Below are 15,823 nucleotides of genomic sequence, written 5' to 3' on the forward strand. Positions count from 1 at the left end.
GGCTGCATTGTGACTTTTGATGGTGATGATAATGAAAATTCCCATTAATGCAGTTTCTTTATTTGAGGTTAGTATTAGATGACTGTGTCTAACAAAGTCTCGGGATTTGACTAACACTCCATCTGCAGGTTTTAGTTGCTAACACGATGAAAATATAAGAAAAGAAGCAAAAGTCTTATTTCGGTAGAAGATCATGTGACCGTTTTAATCTTTAAAAATGTAGTTCCTTTTTGTTCTTTAGAGAAAGAAAAGTAGCTCCAACTCCCTAATACCTCGTTGTAAATAATTATTCTTCTGGCCTTTTTATTAGTGGTTTTTAGTTTAGAGTTTTATGGCAAGAATAATGTTTATAGGTTGGCACAACGTAAAAAAAAAATCACCTTGTTTAAAATTGTCCTACCATTTAAATATCATCATTTTGGCAGTGAGTACCTTCTAAACTTATCCTTCTCAATTGTGGGCATTAAGCTCATAAATAGGAATGCTAGAGGGGGAGAAAAGGGAGTCTCTTCCAGGAGAAGAAAAGCCTTGGAGAAGTGAATGGAAAATGTTGCCTCTGTTTAGCATGAATGAGCCTGGGATTTAAATAACATTCTTCAGGCCAGATAAATGGTTTTTCTTCGGCTTAGTAATCATGCATGGCATTCAGATATTTAAGTGAAATGTTTTCTGGCTTTCCTCACTTCCTCTTTGATCTTGACGTGCCCTGTTGTATTTTAACTCATCAGCTTCACCAAATAAAAACTCTAATTTATTCTTTTTAGTACATGTAACCGAGGCAAATTTGCTGTAAGACATTGGAAATACACATAATCAAGTTTTTTGCTTTATACACACATATCCCTAAATGCTGAAATACACCAGGATAATTAAACGTAGTCACTGCTGGATGGCTGCATCATGAGAGATTATGATCTCATTTATTCTTTTCTTTGCTCTCTTTTCAAGCTGTTCCACAACGACTATGCATTACATTTATTTTAAAATGCAGATTTTTTAAAGAGAACTATTCCAAAATTTATTTGAATTCTTTGTTAGTAAATGTCATTTTGAGACACTGGTTAGTTTGTAGTTTGGGGGGGGGTTTGTTTTGCTTTTAATTTTTATTGGAGTATAGTTGATTTACAGTATTGTGTGCGTTTCAGGTGTACAGCAAAGTGAATCACTTATACATATACGTATGTCCACTCTTTTTTAGATTCTTATATAGGCCGTTACACAGTATTGAGTAGAGTTCCCTGTGCTATACAGTAGGTCCTTATTAGTTGTCTATTTTATATATAGTAATGTGTATATGTCAATCCCAATCTCCCAATGTATCCCCCCCATTACCCCCTGGTAGCCATAAGTTTGTTTTCTACATCTGCAGCTCTATTTCTTTTTTGTAGATAAGTTCACTTGTACCATTTTTTTAGATTCCACATAGAAGTGGGATCATATGATATTTGTCTTTCTCAAGACACTGGTTATTTTGACCCAGATCTGAATAGCCCCAAAGTCCAGTTGCAGCCAAGCTCCTCTGAAGTATCTACTGCATGGGAGTTCGATAAAGACAGCCTTACAGGATGTATGCACACATCATGACAAGTCACAGCTGAAATCAGATGAGCAAAAAGGAATTGCAAGTCTGTTTTGTGTCTCTCCCTTTTTGTGACCTTCAGGCAAGGTAAATCATTACAGCCCTGATCACTCAATAGAATGCTAGCTTATTCTATGGGCAGGATTAATCTGCACCAGAGAAGGTGGGAATTCACGTTGGGCATTCAAAACAAGGGAGGCAAATAGAGTTTGCCCTAGAATCGTGCTATGGGTAAGGAGACAACCTCATGCTGCCTTTATTACATGCTATGTGAACTATTTTCACTCTTATACAGGTGATCTTTTCTAGGTCTAATGATATATCAGATCTGGAGGAATAAAGAAGTCTGTTACTTGTCACCTGGAAAGGGCCTGGTGATCATCTTTGCTGTGTCCATAGGGCTGATTAATCAGGTGTGACAAGACTGTCACCCCTTCTGTTTCCTAAAACTCAAAATGGATCATGAAGAAAGAATCAGGGCGAACCACTGATTTTCTTCATAACCTTTAACTGTACATAGACTCTGTATAAGCCTTTCAGACAATTGCCTAAAGTATTTGCATTCCCTAGAAACAGACTAAAAAGAATTAATCAGCTCTTCTATAAAACCCAACACAGATGACTGCTCGTGTTGATGCAGTGGACAGGCAGTCATTGAGAAGGCTTATTTATAATACTGTCTTTTCCTATCAGTAGTATCTTGACAAGCTACCAGTGAAGCATTGCACGTTAATCTTTACAAAAGGAGGAAATAAGGAAGTCAGAACCAGGGGTCTGTGACTCTAAAGTCTATTTTTTTTCTCCACATGGCTTAGAAAGATCAGCCTTTGAACCCAAAAGATTTCAGCTCGGAAGCCAGCGTGAACCCCGCCTCTTTGTCCCGTCCCTCCCCCAGCACTGTCCCCTCGCAGGAGTACATCTTGGGCCCACTTGTTGTTTTTCCTGTTTGCTTCAGCAAAGCCTCCTTTTGCCCTTTCAGCCGAGCTGATTTGCCACATGAGAAGATAAGGCAGCCACGCACTTCTCCACCTAGGTGGTAGACAGGCTCAGGAAAGGCCAAGGCAGCGTCTGCTCAACCAAGGAGGAGTGGGTATTTGTGGCCATTGCAGTTTTCAGTCTCGGGACTCGCAAAGGTTCCTCCTCTGCCTTGAGATGCAGTGTATTCTCAGGAGGCCCACGTGTGGAATGTGGCCACCGTTAGCGTTGTGTTTATCAGCCTGGGCCAAGCTTAGGGGACCCGAGATGATCTGTGTGCTTCCGCTGTCAGAATGTAATGACTGTTCTTCCAAGTATCCTTTTGCAATCCCTGGGGCTGGGCTGAAATGCCAGCTGTGAGGTAATCCTCACCAAAAAGGGATCTGTGCAGCTTTGCATTCCCAGGCTATGAAAGGGATGCCGGAGGACTTGAAGACCCACTTGGCTGTCCTGCTGAAGCTCTGATGAAGAGCCCACAGACACTTGGGGGCCAAGTCACAGCCCGCTTCCCCATGGCCCTGGGGACCGCACTGCCGGTATTCCAGAGGAAAGCTAGGCTAGCCCTGGGAAATGTCGACTTCCTCCTGTGAGATCAAAAAAGGCCCTGCCAGGGGAACACATCCCAAGATCTTCAAGGGGAATGCACCTGAAGGACTGGGAAGGGGGAGGATTTCCAGATTATGTGCTTAGGATCCCAGAATTTAAACCTGTGCCACGTACTTCAAATGTTACTTTCCTGGAATTGATTGGAAGTTTTTTGTTTGGTTGGTTTTGGGGGTTTTTTTGCGGTACGCGGGCCTCTCACTGTTGTGGCCTCTCCCGTTGCGGAGCACAGGCTCCGGACGCGCAGGCTCAGCAGCCATGGCTCACGGGCCCAGCCGCTCTGCGGCATGTGGGATCTTCCCGGACCGGGGCACGAACCCGCGTCCCCTGCATCGGCAGGCGGACTCTCAACCACTGCGCCACCAGGGAAGCCTTGATTGGAAGTTTTGTTTCCCAGTAGCCTATCATAGAGGGCCAAGTGATAAATGTTAAATTTCAGAGTACTTGCAATTATCAGTAGTGTGTCCTTGGCCAAGTCCAAAGACACGTTGATCATTTGCTAGTAAGAGCTAACAAATGGGGCTGGACTACCAAGTTGTGATTAAACACTGCCACCTGCTTATCAGCCCTTTGAGGCTAAGGAAAATAGTTGTCCTCATTTCACCTTTCATACGTTGTAATACTGCCCTGGTAGCGTTTCTGAAAATGGCCATCTGTAAGTGTAAATTCACTGCTGAGTACCTGTACCTGTACCTGTGTGTGGTTCTACCTGAGCCATGGTTTCCAAGATATCCTTAGAATCATCCTAAGTTTTGCTTCTAAGAGCATAGAGCAACCTTGCTACCTTGCATATTCGGGCATAAGCATACTCAATACGTATGTGTGAATTTTTCAAACGTCTCCTCTCTTTTAAAGCAAGACACAGTTTATGGATTTGCACTTGCCCATGATTTGACTTTGTTGGTAAAAGCCATCCTGATTGCCAAGTCTGGATAACATTTCAGGGCCTCACTGAGAATGCTCTGTCTGTGAACTGTGTGAGCAGACGGATGCTACAGTGAGGCTCTGCCTTTTGTGTCCCCCAGGTAGTCTGTGATTAGATTTATTTTAGCAAGTATGATGTGGCGCTCATCTGGCACATGATAGCACGCTGACCACAGGACCTGTTGTCTTGCGCTCAGGCCCTCCAAGACCATGTGAAAATTATCTTCTTTGCCAGCCACTTTGATCTTGTCACCCTGGCACTGAGAGCTTCTGGCTGTTTCCTAAAGCCCTTCACGTTAGCCTCAGCCTCCTCACTCTGGTTGCTGCAGCTTGGCCCTCCCCTAACCACAGCTTTTCCCCTGATCTCCTGTCACCTCCTTTGCTTCAGCCAAAGAAAGCTATTCTCAGATTCTTTTGACACAATCTGACATTCTTGATACCTTGAGTTCACTAGCACAGTTTACCGCAATAGAACGAGGATACATAAACCAAAGTCTATAAGGCATGTGTTAGTTCCGTTGGCTTCCTAACCTTTAGAAGTTAGGAAAGGAGTCGAGAGAATGAGATCTGCATGTTGATTCATGCTTTGCATCTTTTCCATGGTTATCAGGCATTTAATGTCAGAGTCCTTCAGGAGAAATTTCAAGAGGGAGAAGGAACTGTTCCGTGTTATTTTAATCACAGTTTAAGGATGCTTTAAACCCAATTTAAAAACATGATAAAAGAAACAGAATTTATAGCATCAAAAAGTATCACAGGTGGGGAGGCAACCAAAATGAATAGAAGGTAAAGCTATTCAGTGACCAACGGATAAATTTTGCAGGTGAGCAGCGTGAAATGAAGTACAAGGCACAGAATGTGGATTAAATGACTTTTTTTTTTTTTTTTTTTTTTTTTTTTTTTTTGCGGTACGCGGGCCTCTCACCGCTGCGGCCCCTCCCGCTGCAGAGCACAGGCTCCAGACGTGCAGGCTCAGCGGCCATGGCTCACGGGCCCAGCCGCTCCACGGCATGTGGGATCTTCGCGGACCGGGGCACGAACCCGTGTCCCCTGCATCGGCAGGCGGACTCTCAACCACTGCGCCACCAGGGAAGCCCCTAAATGACTTTTTAAGCCACCTTCATTTATACATTCATTCACTCATTTGATAAAATATATCAAGAGCCTGATATGTGTCCGGTGGAATCCAAAAAATAAAAAATATTGTCTCTACCCTGCAAAACTAGCAACACAAGTTACAGTTATAGGAAAGCGAGACATATAAGATACAGTGGGGATAGAAATTATAGTGGGTTCCCCATGTAAGCCCTTTAAGTCTACTTATTTTAAATACTATTTTAAAATTCATGATTTATACTAAGAAAATTTATGGACAAGTTTTATAATAATACTAGTCTCTTTGCAGTTGTATCTATTTACTCTTTTTTCAGTCCATTTCTTAGACCTTTGGATATCAGTCGTGTAGAGAGTACATCTAGGATTCTTGTGTGAACCTGAAACCATGGCTACCAACTCAGCAGCAGAGATCCTGGGATCGACACCAGAAGCAAAGCTTGGTTTCATTTCAATCATGCATGAACTGGCTGATTGCCACCATCCTGGGAAGGATTTTTGTCCCCTTGGAGTCTTTTGCTATAATCTAGTATCTGGTAGAAAACATCACTTCTCTTAGAGGAAAAATGATCTGGTCCCGCCATTATGATGACTCTCCAGCAGTGAGATGGGAGGTCCTATCCAGTGGTGTTGATGACTGCTGAGCAACGGAGCCTGGGTCTCACTGAGGCATTCCCAGAACTGCTGGTGAAACTTGGGGGAATTCCCTTAACCACTTGCTTGAATCTCCCCTACCAAATGGAGAATATTCCCATAAACATGTATGTGTTTACTTATAAGATGTACGTGGTAGGGCTTCCCAGAAACTATAGAATATGTTGTTAAACATTTCACATGCATCAAGTCCTTTTGCATTTCCCACCTATGTGACCTTGGGGACTTAACTGCTGTGCTGCGATTACTTCATTTGGTTGGGATTTCTCAGTGCCTTCCCCTCCATTTGGAATAAGACTGGGAAGTAGGAGATAAGCTGTTTGCTGAAGCAGTTGAGAAACTGAATATTTGCCAAAATTAGTTCATGGAGAAAAGTTTGTTTGATCAAACAAGTGTTTGAAATTCTGGTTAGTCTAAGTTAGATTTCTTTCTCACACCTTCCACCCCACCTTTTTAAGTGTAGGTTGTACTTAGGACCGTTAGTATACTGATATGTATTGTGAATCTCTGAACTGGAGAATATAGTGGGCATCCTTTGCTAAATTCATTTTTTAATTGAAGTGTAGTTGATTTACAATGTCGTGTTTCAGGTGTACAGCACAGTGATTTGGATATATATATACACTACCCCTCTTTCCTCTTTGGTAACCATATGTTTGTTTTCTATGTCTGTGGGTCTGTTTCAGTTTTGTAAGTTCATTTGTATCTTTTTTTTTACATTCCATATGTAAGTGATATCATATGATATTTGTCTTTCTCTATCTGGCTTATTTCACTTAGTATGATAATCTCCAGGTACAGCCATGTTGCTGCAAATGGCATTATTTCATTCTTTTTTATGGCTGCGTAATAATTTTTAAACTTGTATGGAAACACAGAAGACCTCGAATAGCCAAAGCAGTCTTGAGAAAGAAAAAAATGGAGCTGGAGGAATCAGGCTCCCAGACTTCAGACTATACTACAAAGCTACAGGAATCAAGACCGTATGGTACTGGCACAGACACAGACATACAGATCAATGGAACAGGATGGAAAGCCCAGAGACACACCCACACACCCATGGTCAATTAATCCATGACAGAGGAGTCAAGAATGTACAATGGAGGAAAGACAGTCTGCAATAAATGGTGCTGGGAAAGCTAAATTCATGTTTTTAAAGAAAATTTCATGGAACAAGTTTTCTGCAGAAGCTTCTTTAGGAAGTAGTGGAGTAACAGACCAATGTATCTCCTTCTAAAACCTGCCCTCTTTCTACTGTGAAGTAAAGGCAACTTTCACACATAGAGTTGTAGGAAGGCCTTCCCAGTGACAGAGTTCTTTGCTTTTATTCACACCCAACTTCACAATAATCCTGTGAAAGTTATTAACTTCCCTTAGGAAAAAAACGGATGAAATAATCTCAAAAGGCCAATCTGAGATTTTTTTTGGTTGTTTACATCCAAATTTAAATGAAAGATTATAATCACTTTAGGTGCTCATGGTCTAGAAGTCCAATGGTAAATATCAAAGTGAGAATGAAGCTCAGTATGTGGTTTCTCTCTCTCGCTCTCTCACTCTTTTTCTCGCTTTCTCTTTCGGATTCTCTTTCTCTCATTCTTCCATTCTCTCTCCCTTTCTCTTTCTCTCTCTCTCCCTCTCAGTGTCACAAAATGCACATGGACTATCTAAATCTTGCGCATGGGATTTAAACAAGGCACCGTAGAGTTTATCTGATGTTATTTCTCGGCAAACTCAGCCTTCCCTGCTTTACGGTGTTGGCTGCTTCTCCTCTTAGTCGCTCATAGGAGAAATAGTCTTGAGTCACATGGAGACAAATATAATGTGAATTTCAGAAGCACACAAAGCTTCCTTTCCCTCCCCCAACCCCACCCACGGGGGAATGTACCGGTTTTCCTTTCACCTGCGGTAACTACCACGTGTACCTGCTGGAACCTTCAGCATTATGGATGTCAGTGAAATTGCCTGTGATGTTGATTTGTCTGTCATCCCAGGGATGAGGCACGCTGATGAGTGGCTGAGCTCGGGAGAGAGAGGGTCGACAGAAGGCAGCACGCAGAAGTGCTGTAAATGAGGCATTGTGTTTCAGCACAGCAAGTGGTTTCTGAGTGTGACTGAGTCGGCCTCAGAGATAGGAACAGGATTTGGGCTCCTCCTGATTCTTTTCTTTTTATTATTATTTTATTTGATTGAAGTATAGTTGATTTACAATGTTGTGTTCATTTCTGCTGTACAGAAACAGTGATTCAGTTATACATATATATGTATGCTTTTTCATATTCTTTTCCATTATGGTTTATCACAGGATATTAAATGTAGTTCCCTGTGCTATACAGTAGGATCTTGTTGTTTATCCATTCTATATATAACAGTTTGTATCTGCTAATCCCAACCTCCCAATCCATCCTCCCCCCACCCCCCTCCCCCTTGGCAACCACAAGTCTGTTCTCTATGTCTGTGAGTCTGTTTCTGTTTCACAGATAAGTTCATTTGTCATATTTTAGATTCCACATATAAGTGATATCGTATGGTATTTGTCTCTCTCTTTCTGACTTATTGATAGTTCACTCAGTATGATCATGTCTAGGTCCATCCATGTTGCTACAAATGGTATGACTTCATTCTTTTTTATGGCTGAGTAGTATTCCATTGTATGTATTTACCACGTCTTCTTTTTTTTTAATTTTATTTATTTTTGGCTGCATTGGGTCTTTGTTGCTGCACGCGGGCTTTCTCTAGTTGTGGCGAGCGGGGGCTACTCTTTGTTGCGGTGTGCGGGCTTCTCATTGCAGTGGCTTCTCCCGTTGCGGATCACAGACTCTAGGCGTGGGACTTCAGTAGTTGTGGCTCATGGGCTTAGTTGCTCTCTGGCATGTGGGATCTTCCCAGACCAGGGCTCGAACCCATGTCCCCAGTATTGGCAGTTGGATTCTTAACCACTGTGCCACCAGGGAAGTCCCTACCACATCTTCTTTATCTCTTCATCTGTCAAACATTTAGGTTGCTTCCATGTCTTGGCTATTGTAAATAGAGCTGCTGTGAACATAGGGGTTCATGTATCTTTTCAAATTACAATTTTGTCCAGATCTATGCCCAGAAGTGGGATTGCTGGATCATATGGCAACTCTGTTTTTAGTTTTTTGAACCTCCTGATCCTTCATGTTACTGTATACTTGCTTTTCTTTCTCTTTCCTCTGGCAAACCACCCATCGATCCCTTTTATACATGTTAGCACCTCATCATGTTATCAGAAGGCAGAGGTAAGTCAGTTTTGCCAATCGAAGGCCACAGAAAAGGGTTCATGAATAAAATTGAAAGTAGCTGTGTTGATTTATATATACCCTCCTCTGTACTGTCATCGCAAATCAGAGCGTACTCATTTTCAGGACTCTCCCAGGCAAGGGAATATGTGACTTTGAACTACATTTCAACTCTCTTCACTTTGTTTTGTGGAAAATTTTTCTTCCATTTCTTTTTTTTTAATTAATTAATTAATTTTTATTTTTGGCTGCATTGGGTCTTCGTTGCCGCACGCAGGCTTTCTCTAGTTGTGGTGAGCGGGGGCTACTCTTAGTTGCAGTGTGCAGGCTTCTCACTGCGGTGGCTTCTCTTGTTGCAGAGCACGGGCTCTAGGCGTGGGGCCTTCAGTAGTTGTGGCACACGGGCTCAGTAGTTGTGGCTCACGGGCTCTAGAGCGCAGGCTCAGTAGTTATGGTGCACGGGCTTAGTTGCTCCGCGTCATGTGGGATCTTCCCAGACCAGGGCTTGAACCCATGTCCCCTGCATTGGCAGGCGGATTCTTAACCTCTGTGCCACCAGGGAAGTTCCTTTTCTTCCATTTTTAAGCAAGTTTCTTTATTTGAAAAATGAAGAGGTTTGTCTAAAACATTCTAAGAGCCCTCCTGCCTTGTTATCTGATTCCATATACTATGCATAAGTCCATATCTTCATTGAAATGGTACTTATTTCAGAACTTACAGTAATTAAGCCCAATAATATAATACAGTCTTTCTGAAAGCTTAAATCTTTCAGAAGAAGTAATTTGAAAAGTGGAAGGAAGTGAGCTCAAAGACCCAAGTATAAAGAAAATGCCAGAATATTTGCCACCAGGTAGGTCTGGCTCAGCCTACAGGCAATTAAATCAAATGTGAAACAAAACGCTATCTGAACATTGAACAGAGGTAAATTGACTTCAGGAGGAGGAGGGAGACATTTTCATCTTGAAACCTGTATTTGATCTTGAGGCACACGTTGCCTGGGTCTCCTGCTACACCTTTGGTCCGATTTGATGTATCTCTCAATTGCACTCTTAATTGACTCTTCTCCAGATGAATGATGTGTAGTGACAGCACTTCCGCAAACTCCATGTGGCACTTTTATCTCAATGGCAAATTGGACAGTAGGTCATTACAGTTCATCAGACATCAATACATTTCATTCTGGTTGGCCTTTTTTTTTTTCTTTTTGGCTAAGAGTCATTTAGGAAGCCAAAAGAAAGAAACAAACAAACAAAAACAACAAAAAAGAGGCTTCCCTGTGGCGCAGTGGTTGAGAATCCGCCTGCCAGGGCAGGGGACATGGGTTCGAGCCTGGTCCCAGAAGATCCCACGTGCTGCAGGGCAGCTAAGCCTATGTGCCCCAACTACTGAGCCTGGCGCTCTAGAGCCCACGAGCCACAACTACTGAGCCTCCGTGCCACAACTACCGAAGCCCATGCACCTAGAGCCCGTGCTCCGCAGCAAGAGAAGCCACTGCAGTGAGAAGCCTGCGCACCACAACGAAGAGTAGTCCCCACTCGCCGCAACTAGAGAAAGCCCATGCGCAGCAACGAAGACCCAATGCAGCCGAAAATAAACCAATAAATTAATTATTAAAAAAAAAAGAAAAGAGAAACGACAACAACAGCAACAAAAAAAACAAAGCCAGGCTTCTAGTCAGCTTTCTCCCCTCAGACTCTCCTCCCAGTGCTGTATATCCAGAGGATTCACCCACCAGTTAATGCCATCTGGATGCTCTCATAGCTGGCAGAGCCACAGGGCTGCAGAGAAGCTTCTAGAAGGCAGAAAAGGCCGCACGTCAGTATGATTGATGTCTGCTTCTACCCATTCCCATGAAGCTGATTCAGGCTAAGGGAATGTGTTTGCCTTGCTTCAAAGAGATGGTCTTTCCTAATACAGTCTTGCTTTACTACTCCAGCAGGAATGCTCCTTTTTTTTTTTTTTAATCCACATAATCCTGTTTTCCTGAGCAGAATTATTAATAACTTCCAAGAACTGCCTCACTAATCCCACGGAGAGTCTATAAGTAAGATCTATAGTGAATGACACTGTTTGAAGGAAGGCAAACTGAGACACAGGTGGAGGAAGAAAAAGAGTCAATGTCAGCCTTTTGGATACCAGGCTCAGAACTTTGCTGGCCGTGCCTGCCTGCCCCTCTCCTGGTCCAGGAAGTACAGAGCAAGGTGGATTTCTTCGGGAAGTCACCGGGAGGTGGAATTTAGTGGTTAAGAACAGGGGAGTGAGTCCACCTGGGCTCAAACCTTGGCCCCTTTATTGGCTGTGTGACCTGAGAAACTACATCCAGCCTCTCTGTGCCTCACTTTCTTTATCTATAAACTTAGGGATATTAGTACTGGTTTCAAAAAGCACTTGTGAGGATAGATGAGCTGATGTATGCCAAAAGCTTTGCAGAATACTTGGACATAGAGAGTTCGCTGCACTCGTGACCCTCTCTAGGGAGCCAGGAATGCCCATCCCGGAAGCTCCCTGTTCAATCCTGAAGACCTACTTAAATCCAGGCTAGCTCTTCGTTCAAGGTCTCCTTCCTGAGTCTTTGCACAACCGCCTTTATCTCCTTACCTTCCCCTTCCTAACAGGGGTTTCTCAGTCAGTTTGATGTGAGTCATATTCTCTAACGGTCCCCTCCCCAGAACTGCCGAAATTTTCAAGATAGGACACAGCCCCACTGAAATCGTCATGGGCCAGAACTCCCCCTGGGTCCTTGGGACCACCTAGAGTCTTTCAAACTTTCCCCCAGCTCTTCCCAGCTGATGCCTCCCCCTAACACATAAGCACTCACATGCACAACCTCCACCCTCACCCCCGACAAACCCACTACTCCACCCACTGGCTTCCACAAGCTTGCACCAATTTCTCAGCTCAGATCTTTAAATCATAAAGAGATCCCTCCTCTCCGGACTCAGGGAACTGCAATTCAGTCAAAAAACGAGCTCCGCTGTTACCGTGCCCCTTCCCTGTTCAAATGTCAAGAGACACTTACTTGCCATGGAGCATTAGAGGCATGGCTTTCTTTTTCTGAGCCTGTTTCTGCATGCATAAAACGGAGATAATAAAGCCTGCTTCACACAGAGGTTTTGAGAATTAAATGAATTAATAGTACCTGCGGTGTCTGCCACACTGTCTCTGTCTACTCTGATGGCCACCACAGACTGGGTGGCTTAGGCTACAGTCATGTATTCTCTCACACGTCTCAGGAGGACAAGTTCAAAATCAAGATGCCAACAGAGTTGGTCTCGGGTGAGATCTCTCTTCCTGGTTTGCAGGTGGCTACCTGCTCATTCTATCCTCACTGCTCTTTCCTCTGCGCATGCCTAGAGAGAGATCCCTTGTGTCCCTTCTGTATTAGGGGCCTACCCTTATGACCTTATCTAACTTTAATTACCTCTTTAAATGTACTGTCTCCAAATATGGTCACTTTGGGGGTTAGGGCTTCAATGTAAGAATGGGGGCGGGGGGGCAGCGTGGATACACATTTCAGCTTACAGCACACATCATAGTAAATGATATTCACTCTCACCCTTCCTGTGCTCCTCCCACCCCCGGCAACCCCTTGGTTTCCAGTTATTAAATCAAATGTACGTGTCCCTCTTGTCCTAGAGTCCTGCCTCACATGTAGTCGGTTGACTGAGAGCCACAGTCCTGTGTCATGCATATGGCCAGACTCCCAGTGGCCAGGGTCCTCTGTGCTCCTGAGAGCACCTCATGTTATAGGGATGTCAGTCATCCTCTCTGCCACCCACCACTTAGCGCACCTTCCTGACCGGAGCCCGTGGCCAGGCTGAGCAGCAGTGCCCCTCTGGGAGATCTGCCCTCCCTGCCCTCTAACCAGTGTCACCTGGAATAACGGAGGCTGGTGGGCACGGGTCCCACGGTTGCAGGTGTGCATCTTAGGACCCCTCTGAGAGGCACGTGGTCAGTTACTTCATCATACGCATAGGAAGGGTTTGGGTCAACACTTTCCACAGTTACATTTCTAATATTTCTAGAGATCAGCTATCATCTTGGGACCTGTGGTTCCTTCGGAGGGAGAAGAGTAGCAAACAGATAGATCTACAGTCCCTTCCTAGCTCAGCCTGAATTTGACCTCAATTTTCTACTGTTTTCTGGCCATGTTGAGAAAGATAATTAAAGGCATCGAGCTGCATATATACGCATTTAAAGGATCAGGGAAAGTTGATTGGAAAGTTAAATGCATGTACAAAAGCCTGTAGAAAAGATAAGTGTCAAGATTAAAGTCATTAAGATGACTGTGGCAAGGATTTCTATGTGGAAATGTTCATTGAAGAAACGTGTATGGAAAAAATCGCACTGAAGCCCTGTTACCGTGAGCTCTGACATATGTCAGGCTGCTAAATCAGAACACCATCATCCTGTTAATGTGCTGTTTACAGTAAAGCTTGAAGTGCAGAGCAGGCTAGAGGTGTCTAAGAGCTGTTTTGACCTGCCAGTCATCCTCTGGTTCTCATAAATGAAGAGGCTGTGTGACTGATCTGGGGTCCCCTACTCCCTTCTGACCCTGGTCCACACCCTTTCCACAGTTCATTTCTAGACACAGTCTCAGGGGCTTCCCCAGAGACAGCTACCTGCCCATGTGCTCGTAGGGCATCCAGGACAGGGGCGAGGCCGCACCCCATGTTCATCAGGTGGGCAAGACCTCCAGGGTGTTCAGATAGTCCATTTTTGAATCCCCAAGCCCAGAAGAACCAGTAGTTCTACAGCACAGTAAATAGGAAGATACCTCACAGATCTTCAAGAGAGACAGCAAAACAAGTGGCCAAAAATTGTGCTTTTTCTGCTTTACATTTCAGGGGCAATTTTGTATTTCTTTAAACAATCTCACACTAAAGCTATAGCCGGGCTTCCCTGGTGGCGCAATGGTTGAGAGTCCACCTGCCGATGCAGGGGACACGGGTTCGTGCCCCGGTCCGCGAAGATCCCACATGCCGCGGAGCGGCTGGGCCCGTGAGCCATGGCCGCTGAGCCTGCGCGACCGGAGCCTGTGTTCCGCAACGGGAGAGGACACAGCAGGGAGAGGCCCGCGTACCGCAAAAAAAAAAAAAAAAAAAAAAGCTATAGCCATTTTAAAATGGCCACAGCTAGATGTGTATATTGTTCATTAAGGACTCACACAACAGAAGCATTGAATGAGATTTCTTCTCTTCTCTCCTTACATTCTCTTGCATCGTTAAACTGAAGGCAAACTAGAAACATCACGACCCATGGTGATTTTTGTGGGCTTATTTCTGTCTTCTGATGTACCTGCAGACCATCCAAGGAGGTGAACAGCAGAAAGAGCTGCATGTTCTGACGTAATAGGTTAGGTGGTGCTCCCAAATCAGAGGAGAGCATCTGTAGTTCAGCTGTTGTTAAAATTCAAGCCGCCTTATTTACTTTATGGTGTGTCCATCGTGCAGGATAAAGTCGGCCAACTCTTTCAGTGATACTGTGGTTAGGGTCTGTAATCAGTCACATACACACTGATCTCTGCTTGATCTAAAGAGCAACAGCCAGTCCCATCCTCTACCCCAGTTAATCTACTTTAGTATGTGGAGCGATCTGATCTGTCTCCAAGAAAACAGGGCAGTGGAGGCCCTCTGATGCCTTTACTTGGAGTCCTTGCTGGTCTTGAAGCGACTCTCCACTCACATCAGTTATCAAGATATTCCCAGATTCTGGTGCACATTCTGACGACACTCACTTCCATTCCGCCCTACCTGGTGCTGGGCGGGAAATAGAAACCAAGAGCCAGGAGCCAAGGGAGTGTCAGTGATGAAGGGCAGAGGGGTGTGGATGGGCCCCAGGCCTTATGCGTGCTGTCTCCCAGACATGTCGAGGGCACGTGTCGATGTGCCCTCGACATGCACACCAGGGCTCACTTCCTTGTGGAATGCAAAAGGGGCAGATTTGAAACTGCTTTATTGAAGGTTAAGAACAGAATCTTTAAATTCCAAAATCAGAATACAGTTTTCTAAAACTGCACTTTGAACATTCGCAAAGTAATAGAGGAGAAACATTAATGGAAGTATTTCTGGATGGAAGTCTAATCCACTACATTATAATGCCGTTCAAAAATTATGACACCGTCACCAACACAATTAAGTATTAATAATTGCTCTTCGTCCCAGCAAAGATTCTAAAGCAGAAACTAACACACCATTGTAAAGCAATTCTACTCCAATAAAGAAGTTAAAAAATGATAATAATAATAATTGCTCTTTTATAACCAACTAAAAATACATATGACTTAATTCTGATGCTGGGATTCCCGAACAGTGTCTTATAACTTGTATTTGTGTTTGTAAAACAGGATAGAAAACTAACACAAGGCTAACTAAGAGGAGTACCGGGAACTGCAGGAGAAAAGCTTTTGGCTACTTTCCAGGCACTGTGCATTTGTTTAACCAGAATCTGTTTCAACACATGTAAAGGTGGGTGTACAGTGATGATAATTTACCCAGCATGAAATGTGAGTATATTGAAGAATCGTTATTCTCCAGAAACGCAGTGAGTACTTCTTCAAATAACTTTTGCAACTAGAAAAATTGCCAGCACAGAAGAAAAAGTTTAGACTGAGACCCAGATCTTGCTCTTCAATATCAATCCAGGAAGGTAACTTTATAGTTATACTTAAGTTAATTATTATATAACCTAGTAAACAAAGATTCCTATTATCTATCCC

At 43.7% G+C, this 15,823-nt stretch overlaps 1 long non-coding RNA gene across 1 annotated transcript in view; it reads left to right on the top strand.

The window, feature by feature from the left end:
• Positions 1-15,552, top strand: part of LOC132507542 (uncharacterized) — a 278,374-nt gene extending 262,822 nt beyond the window's left edge. Inside the window, exon 4 of the long non-coding RNA XR_009536209.1 lies at positions 15,452-15,552. This is a non-coding gene — a long non-coding RNA (uncharacterized LOC132507542). The remainder of the gene's footprint in view (positions 1-15,451) is intronic.
• Positions 15,553-15,823: the final 271 nt, after the last annotated feature.

Source organism: Lagenorhynchus albirostris, chromosome 16 (genome assembly GCF_949774975.1).
Source record: "Lagenorhynchus albirostris chromosome 16, mLagAlb1.1, whole genome shotgun sequence".
NCBI lineage: Eukaryota > Metazoa > Chordata > Mammalia > Artiodactyla > Delphinidae > Lagenorhynchus > Lagenorhynchus albirostris.